This window comes from Lipotes vexillifer, unplaced genomic scaffold, assembly GCF_000442215.2.
Source record: "Lipotes vexillifer unplaced genomic scaffold, Lipotes_vexillifer_v1.1 scaffold465, whole genome shotgun sequence".
NCBI lineage: Eukaryota > Metazoa > Chordata > Mammalia > Artiodactyla > Lipotidae > Lipotes > Lipotes vexillifer.
In genome coordinates, this window is record NW_006790238.1 from 59261 (window position 1) to 69348 (window position 10088).

The 10088-nt window shown below is 36.8% G+C and overlaps 1 pseudogene; it reads right to left on the reverse strand.

Annotated features, from left to right (window-relative positions):
* Positions 1 to 518: 518 nt before the first annotated feature.
* Positions 519 to 1063, reverse strand: LOC103076744 (ADP-ribosylation factor-like protein 1 pseudogene; annotated as a pseudogene).
* Between the last annotated feature and the right edge of the window lie 9025 nt (positions 1064 to 10088).

Here is a 10088-nt window from a genome sequence, read left to right on the forward strand (position 1 = left end):
GGAAAGACAGATATTGTATAATAAATTGTGGGTATGATATATATTATAAAAGATAAATTATCTGATATTATGGGATCAAAAGCAAGAGAAAGTTAAACCAAAATGAAGAGTCAGGAAGGTTCTTAAGTTTGTCCCTTTTCAAATGAGATCTAAAAGGTGAGATAGCCTTGACCAGGTATATGCAATAAGAATAATATGTGAGAAGAAAAGAACTTATTTTAAAACCATTTTACCTAATTTCCCATTTTACAAATGATCTATAAAATTTTCATCAGTGTTTGCTTTGAGGGTATAGAGCTATGTAGCTGGGCACTGGAGGGAGGAAGGAGGCTTTACTATGTACATTCTTTTTTTCCAACCAAATACTTATTTTTAATATTTATTACAAATGTTGCAGTCAGTTTGGTATATGCTGACAATCATACAGTTTTAACATTTAGTAGCGTGAAGCACACTTTAACTATTTCCAAAGGGATATGTGATGTGGTCTTCGTTTCAGAGGAGCAGAAGTGACTGAATTACTGTCTGCTCTTTAATGTTTCAACTAACCTTTCCATTGCCTCATCAAGGCCAGTGCCTTTGGTTGCTGAAGTTTTGAATATTTGCCATTTTCAGTCCTTCAAGGCAGGTAACCCAAGTGAATTTGCCATCGCTGAGGGAGTCATGGCCTGTTCCACGTCCTGCTTATTTGCAAACACACTAAAATGGCTTTTCTCAGCTCTTCTTCCTCCAACATGGCAACTAAGTCTGATTTGGAAATGCCAATTTGCTCTCGATCACAACTGTCTACTACATAAATGACTGCATCTGTGTTTGAATAATAAAATCTCCAGTATGGCCTGATACTTGTCTGTCCTCCTAAATCCCAGACTTGGAATTTTAGGTTCTTGTATGTTAGCGTCTCAACATTAAATCCAACGGTAGGAATAGTAGTAACGACTTCTCCAACCTGTAATCTGTACAAAATTGTAGTTCTTCCTGCTCCATCTAATCCCAAAATTAAAATCTTCATTTCCCGGGCTCCAAACAGACTGGAAAAAATACTTGAGAAAAAGCCACCCATGATGAACTGCCTGTCCTCCCTCATCGACCATCAGAGACTGGCCCCAGCCTCGGAAGCGAAGCCTAATCGAGCCTCGAAGTCGCCACCTCCCCTCGCCTAGGCCTGTGCTCTGGCTCCAGCTCCGGCTCTGGTTCCCAGGGGGTTTCCTTGGAAGCTTGGCCAGCCAGCTGCTTCCACGTCGGACCTCCCGGCCAGGGCGGAAGCAAGGGGCCACCGCCTTTACATTCTTCTATAACCTTTGAATAATGGTAACTACATGTATTTTATATCCAAAAAGGTCATTTAAAATTACCTATAAATATCTGAAAGTTTCTAAGACAGAACTGGTGAATAATTTTTCTAATTTAAATGAATATCCAAAGAGACATGCATGATAGTTCACTGAGGTTTTATGCACTCTCTGGATAGTAGAGTGTTCCCAATTAGAATGAAGGTGACCCAGAATATTTCAAATATTTATGTAAAAATGTGTGCCTTAGAAAACATATAACGCCAGGTGCTTAAATAATAATAGAACATAGATATATTGGCTGTCTGTGTAATCCTTAATTCAAAATCTCCTGCAGCCACCCAAGAAAGAGCCACAAGGTGTGCACCTGCAAACATAAGTGCTGAAATCTGTCCCTGTCATCTTGCCCCTTTATTTAGCTTGAAAAGATTGACTTATATTAAACCTATTGTGACTTGTTTTAGTACTTCATTTTTCCTATTTTTTTTGTTCAATTTGATTTAAAATATATATTATATAGTATTTGCCAGGTACTGTGCCTGGCTCTGAGGATGATATAACAAATAAAATACCTATCTTGCCCTAAGGAAATTTTTATCTGACAGATGCAGACAAGTGAATGAGTGCTTACGATACCATATGATACATCCCAAGAGAGAGGTTGGCATAGTGTGTTACGGGAACCCAACAGAAAGGCATCTAGCTAGCCTTGGGAAATTAAGGCATGCTCACTGGAGGATGTAACAGCTAATTAGAAGAGGAGTCAAAACTCTTTTGGTGGAAATACACAAATCTATACATTAACACTTTTTTGGATAACAAGATTGAAACCAAACAGTGGTAATTCTCCAAATAAGCCAAAACAATATGGTAATTTATTTATGAGATCCAGTTTATAATTATTATAAAAGACTATACCTTATATAAACTGCTGTACCCCCATCAATGCCACTTAAAGGTGATTGCTGATAAAAATTTTTCTTAAGATGCTAGTCTCAAATAGTGTTTTCTGAGAGTAAGGCATAGGGTATGTTTTACCCTAAGGTCTCCTTATTCTCACAAAATAATTATAATTAGAGCCATAATTAGTAAACTTACTCATTATTCTTAATTAAATTAGACATTATCCAGACATCAAAAATTATAATATACTCCAATTATGTGCCAGAGTAAGTTATTCATATAATTGGCCTTATGCTTAACATACAATTAAATGTGCCAAATAAAGCAAACAAACAAAACCTTTCTGGAGCTCCTGATTACAGAGTTCCATGCCTGCCCAAGCTGCTCACTAGCTCCCTTTTCACTGAACTTTACTCTGACTCTAAGCAGCTTTCTCTGTCCTGCTGTATAAGAGAAAGTCAGTGAAAAGTTGGAGAGGTTCTAATAAATATCTGAGCTATCTAATCATGGCCACACCCCCTCTCATGTGCAGCGAGGCTTTCTATTCATCTCCGTTTGTTTCCTAGCACTACCTCATGGCCAAGATGGCCACAATGGCCATGAGGTCAAATTCTCCTCTCCTTTTAGCTTTCAGTTGATGATGGTATTTCCTCTTTTTTTTGACAAGATGAGGTCATTCAACATGATATCTCTCATCATTCTTAGTTTCCATTTCACAAATATTAAATTTTAACCTCTCTCAATGTAGATAGAAAAATGCAGTTGTAGATAGAAAAATGCAGTCCTTTCTAAGGTTAATTCTTTTACTTTGGTCCTTCCTCATAACCAGTATTCTTAAAATCTAACAAATGCTTTTGTGTAAGTGTTCTGTATTTTTCTTTTAATTTTTATTTTCCTTTTTCGCTTACTCCTTTGTCTTTGTCCATAAATGTACCATTGTTTCCACTTTATGCAAAGGGCTATCGCTTAATTCCACCCGTATATGTGTCTGTCTGCCTGTGTCTGTCTTTGTCTCTCTCTCTCTCACATACAATATAGACATTCAAAGGAACATTTATAAAAATGCTGTACAAAGAACAGGGAGTGAGTGGCTGGGGAGCTACAGAAAAGGGGTTTTAAGACTGAGATTTGAGCCAGGTCCTGAAGAATCAATAACTTTTTTCTTGATCAGTGGTTCTCAAACATTTTTGATCTCAGGACCCCTTTATGGTCTTAAAAGTAAGTAAGGAACCCAAAGAGCTTTTGTTTATTTGTGTTATATTGATCAATATGTTTGCGTTATAAATTTGAAACAGAAATTTATATTTGAAATTCACTTACAAATAACAATAAAACCCCACTGCATTGTTAACATAAAAATATGTTTACAGAAAATAGCCACATTAAAAAGAAATCAAAGTATCATTGTTTTACAATTTTGCAAATCTCTTTAATGTCTGACAATAGAACATTACTGGCTTCTCATATCTGCTCTGCATTTAATCTGTTGCAGAATGTTATTTTGATTAAAGTATGCAAAGAAAATCCTGCCTCACAAAGATATATAATTAAACAAGGGAAGATGATTCTAATATCCTTTTCATATAATTGAGAATATCGTTCTTTGATATTATGCTAAAACTCAGCAAATAATAGTAAACTCTTACAGGTTAGTGGTAATATGCAATATGCAACCATGTCAATGACATGCAAACATGTTGCCCTGTTTCATTAAAATCCACTGGTCTGTCTTGCACTTTGATATTTTACTCATGAATAACTGTGCATTGATTATTTGGAAAATATTTGTTCATAGAATTAGGCAGGTCTTCCAAACTTGGACACCTTTCATTATAAAATGTAAAAAAAATCCCATTCACTAATATCCCCACCAATATCACCACCTCCAGTTTGGTGGTAGGATCAGCAATATACTACCACACTCTTACTGGTTTCAGTACGCTATTGTTCCAAACCTCTGGAACTGCAATGTCCAATATGATGGTCATTAGCCTAATGTGGTTATTTAAACTTAATTAAAATTAAATTAAATAGCATTAAAATTTCAGTTGCTCAGTTGAATTAGTTATATTTCAAGTGCTCCATATCACATGTGGCTTGTGGCTATTATATTGTTTAGTGCAGATAGAGAGCCTTTCCAGCACTGCAGAAAGTTCTCTTAGGCAGGGGTGGGATGGAGTATCTTATTCTTTTTATCCTCACCATAATTTACTGCATTCCCCTTACCCTAGTGACCATCCTAGGAGGAGTTATGTATCACCAGCTTTATGAATATTTCTTTGCTCTGTTTCTATCTTTTGGTTAACATAACCCCCCATAAGAATGCCCTACTCAATACACTAGACTTGCCATTCTTTGATGTCCTATATTTGCAATGTCCTTCACCTGTAGTCCACTTCTTAAACAACCCCAAATTGCTCCAACTCTAAGATCTTAAAATTCATTCTCTCATTCTCAGATCACTTATCCCTGTCTTCTAGCTCCCACTTTCTTATTTCCATCTTCCTGCTATTTGAACTCATTAACATCAAAGTAGAGCAATAGGTCTATTATCGAGTAATAGTCCTATACCAACATAAAAAAGATCTTCTGGCCTGGATCCTTGGATATTATCACTTGAGTGAAAGCTCTGGCATGTACCTAGAGTGGTACTCACGAATAGCATTATCCAAGCTGGAGTCATCTTCTAATGCCTATATTTTGTTGCTTTCTGCCTACGTCCTGTCTAAATTTCTTTCTACTTTTGCCCTCCCCTTTTGAAACTGAACATATATCATGAGTTTTGAAACATAATCTTGGGGATTACTGAAACCTGTTGATCCTCTGCTTCCCCATCTTCTTGAATTTCTATCATTTGTCTTCTACCAGTGGCCTACACCAGAATCCAGGAAGCTGCCCTTAACTCCTTCCAATCTTCCACTACCTACATCCAATTTTTCACTAAGCTCTACCCTTTCTGCTTTCTAAATGTCTTATATATCAGTTCTTTCCTTTCTAAACCTCCTAAAATAAATCTGCCAGAGCACTGAGAAAGGGGATTGGTTGATTAGAATTGGAAGTTGCCCATGGGAAAGGTGAGACTCCAAAAGGCTATTTGGGGTTTTTAATGGATAAACTTATAGGAGACTTATAGAAAAGAGAGAGAGAGTTAAATCAGGTCAGTCATGGTCAGCAATTTACAAGGCAGCAGATCAATAATTTCTCAAGAATGAGAAGCAAGTTTGGAACCCATAGCCCAGAGCTTCTTGAAACTGTACCCAGAGAAGAAAATAAGCTATTTTAGGCAGTAAACAGAGCATTTGTTCAGGGGACTGTTGCAGTGAAAGGTCAATGCATGATGGTAGCCAGCTGCAAAGGATGGTAATGGCTTTGTGGAGCACAGCAGCTCTCTCAGCAGTAGAGCAGCACCCATGCAATGAAACCCTCTACTTCCTGCCTATAATATAAAATTTTGCCAACTTTCTCTGCACAAGTTGCCAGCACACAATTCCTGCTTAAAGCTGGGGAAGATTGTATATGAAGTAGTAACCATTCCTGTTGCCCAAGCCCATTGACCCACTGGGAATTAGTTGTTGTAACAGCAGATTGCAGACTTTTACAGAAGTACCTGGTTCTGAGAAAGGTACAACAAGGAGTACAACAAGGCTGTAGGAGACATCAAAGAAATCATCCTTGCCCCTTAAGTTCTCCACCATCCTTGCTGAGACAGAAGAGACAACAGGAAGCAGTTTAGGCATTAAAACTGCTATGGTGCTAACTTCATCTTAACACTTGTCCTGTACTGCTGGCCTGGGGATATGAAGTTTACATAGTTATTTCTGTAGTTCTGTTCTTCTTTCTGCTGTAATATGAACAATTTGAGGGTAGGGTATTTGCCTAATAACTGCATACTCTCTGGTAATATTGGGTACTTAATAGAATCTCAGTGTTTGTGATTTAGAGTGAAGAGTCAGGGGGATAGTCTATATTCTGAGAGAATACTAATGCATAAAAACCAATTTAGTAATTAGTTCTCTTAAGTAATTTATGTTACATTTTATATTTCCCTCTCTTTCTTTTATAAAGTTACTATCAGTATAAATTCTGATATCTACAATATTTTTAATCCCAGTAGTATTTTACAGGACCTTTAATCTCTCTCCCTAGCTTTCTCTGAATCCCCATTCATATATATAGCACACCTTTATATCATCATAGAAAAACAATTAAAAGTGACCAGAACAGTCTATTACCAGTCCCCACAAGTTTTAGGCAAGCTTGAACTTATGAGAAGAGAAGTAATGTCTAAAGGTTATTACATTTAACCATTGGTATGGAAGCCTAGCCTCTGTCATGGCAGAAATAAATAAATAAACACACACACACACACACACACACACACACACACACACACACACACACACATTTACACATTCCAGGTCCAGAACTGGAACTGGGAGTCAGGGATTGACAAAGGATTTTTGCTCTATTTCTGAAGACAAGAGGCATTTAATGCCAAACTTTGGAAATTTTAAACTAGCTTCATGTTCAAATGGGAAAAGTGGAATACTTAGGAATCTGCCTGTCTTTGACAGCCCCCCCCATCACTTTCGAGTCACATAACTGGTTTTATTTTTCTTTATCATACTTAGTGCTTCCTGACATTATTTTATATATCCATTTATTGTCTATCTCCTCCATTAAAATATAAACTCTCTGAAGGAATCTCCTTTGATTTGCTCAAAATTCCTACCATCTAGAATAGTAAAACATAGCCTTTTGCTTAAGAAATATTTGAGTGGATGAATGAATACAGAACATATGATCACTTTGACCATAATAGTTACTCTTTACAAAAAACTCTTCCATATAAGATATATTATGTTAAATACTTTATATGTATAGTTACTTAATGTTAAGGAAAGCCTTAAAAATTAGGCAGTATTATTTTCATTTTCAAAAACAGGTAACTGAATCTAAGAGATGTTGAGTCACTGATATAAAATCAGAAGCTGGTTAGAGAGATACTTTCAATTTAACAGAGATGCTCCATGAAACTGCTACCCCATGAAACTGGTGGAAGTCATTAAAGAAATCATTTTAAGTCTCTAGAATTGGTTTTAAGAACATACAACAAAAAGAAGAAACATTTCTTAGAGAAAATATACTAAAACTCAATAAGAGCAATGAGAGTCAGTGATGCTTGTACCAAGACCCGCTCCTTCCTTCCTTCCTTCCTTCCTTCCTTCCTCCCTCCCTCCCTCCCTCCCTCCCTCCATGGGGCCCAGGGACTGAAACTCCACTGCAGTGGGGTACAGCCCAGAACAGGGCCCGTCTCCCCGCAGCCCCATTCAGAGGGCTACGTTCTCAGGAGAAGGAGACCGTCAGCATTTTTCATCCTACCCCCAGCTATCTGGTGCTGAGGCTAAGTCTGGGCAAGTGTGACTAAGAAATGGCCCCAGTGAAGGCTCAATCTTCATCACAGCTGAAAACACTGGGGCTCTGATTGCCCTTGCCTTGTTGGTTTGCTTATTTTAAAATTAATTGCATCATTATCATGGTAATAAATGCATAGAGTTTTAAAAATCCTGTCAAAGTCTTATACTGAAAAATAGAAGTTATTTTTCTTTTCATGTGATAAAGCCATTGAAAAAAATTCAATTACTATTATTTAGTTGAATGTTCGAAGAGAGAGGACATAAACACTGGTGGTGGATGAGGAGGGTAATTTCCAAGCAGTGGAGAAATGGGGTGTTGCAATAGGAAGTCTCTGATTGAGAGCGATGGCTGCCTGGGGATTCCAGAGAGCATGGCTGCCTGGGATATGAGAGGAGAGAAAAAGAGGACGCTAAAAATAAATTGTCTGCTTTGCTATTTTGTCTTGGTTTAGTCGAATTCTGGGTATGAGTTCTTGGGTTAAGCAGAATTCTTGTCCACTCAGCTCAAGGAGAGGAGATTTAGGTTAATGCAGGTGACCTTGGTCCACTGCCTGCAACTGCTCAAAGCAGGAGACCCTTGCAGCCTCACCAGGTGTCCTAAATCAATCATTGGTCCTTGTATATTCTAAGGAGGTAGTTGGGTCCTTCTTTAACCAGAAAACCCTGAGGCAGCCACATCAGACCCACAGTCATCCCAAGAGAATTGGTAGTGCCAGAAGATTCCAAGGAGGAAAAGTATTATAGTATCCATAGATGAGCAGAATGACAAATATGGCAAATGGGATTTAGAACAGCAATTCCTTAAGCGTGTTCAATGCAACATTACCCCATTAGATGCTCTCTGAAGAAAAAAAAAAACAAATAGAGGTCTGGATCAATTCCATTAAAGGCCTTAAAGCACTGAAAAAACTCAAGTTTACACCCACTATGTATATCAAAATAAGCATATTAGATTATGGAATAACTGTAACAAGTCCAATAAAATTCTGAGTTTTTCCTGGTGTTAACTTCCTTGATGCTTTAAACAAAGATTAAATATCTATGTAATTTTTTTCTTCCCAATGCTGCTGGTGTGCCAAACATGTATTTTATCTGCCTAATGGTTAATGGTTATTCTGGCACAGGTTCTACAGTTAAATAATTTGGGGAAGTGATTCATTTTCTCTAGAAGATCCATAATGCATGGGAGTATATTAAAGAGTGTGACAGCTCACTGGAGAGGAAAATGTGTGACTTTATCATAATGTTTCTAAATTGTATTTGACCATAGAACCCATTTTTGACAGTATACGTATTAGTATTCTATTGAACTAATGCAGAAAATATTTGGAGACCACTGCTTAGAGGACTAAAGTTGGACAAAGAAGGCATCTGGCCCAAACAATCCCCATCGTGTCCAACATTCTGCAGAAATAGACACAATGGCAACAAAGATTAATCTTTTAAGGCATCTGTTCTCTTAATAGGGAACATAAATCCTAACCATCTAAATATACTTCTTGCTTTTTTCAGATAAAATATTTTCTCTACCTAACTGTAGTGTAACATTATTGGTGCTATTTTAATTGTCACTTGATATCTCAGAAGCAGCTGGCTGTGTTTTGACTGTGATGAAATTGACAGAAGTTGTGTATGTGTATGTGTAATGTAATTTGTACGTCTCTGAAGTTTTGACTTGTGTTTTTAAAAAGTGCCATGTGCCTCAATAAATGATAAATCACTCAAGAAAGTTGAGATTCTAACAATCTGGTATTGATCGGACGAAGAGAAGGTAAATTTGAACTATGTGTAAATCAAAAGATAAACAAAAATCAGAAATTTTCCTTTGTTCAGTAATATTATATGCAGTACTACAAGGACTTCACAAATTATAACCCAATGTACCTACTGAACACAGGAATATGTGTCTCTGATAAACACAATAAATATGGTGATCTACTAGAGCAATGCCATCTTGGAAGATTAATTCAACTGTATTATGTAGTAATCACATGGTAATAGTGAATTTGGAGGTGACAGCACTGAATTACTCTGCTGGAAATACATTTTGAGACATTTTTCTAGTATAGTTTATGGATATGTGTTGACTCACTGCTTTCATTCCATTTTTCCTTGTAACCAATGACATGAATTAAAGGGAGATGACTGAGATTCAGGGTATAATCTATGACCTTGGAAAAAATACAGCCAACCTGTCCAAGTGAGAATTGTAATATTATTACTTAACATAAAGCTTTGCCCAAATGAGTTAATGAACTATAATATATGGTTTCACAGTGTATGTGGTACAGAAGTTCTTAGTATTTCTTCTTCTGTCTTGAACATCAGAGCTAAATGGACATGAGAAAATCTAAATTCATTGAGCATCTCATCATCAAGAAAAGACTAAAATGAATAATAACTTACTGCTATTAAGTGCTTACTATACATAATAACCTGAGGCAAACTCATTTAAAAACACATTACTTTGCATTTA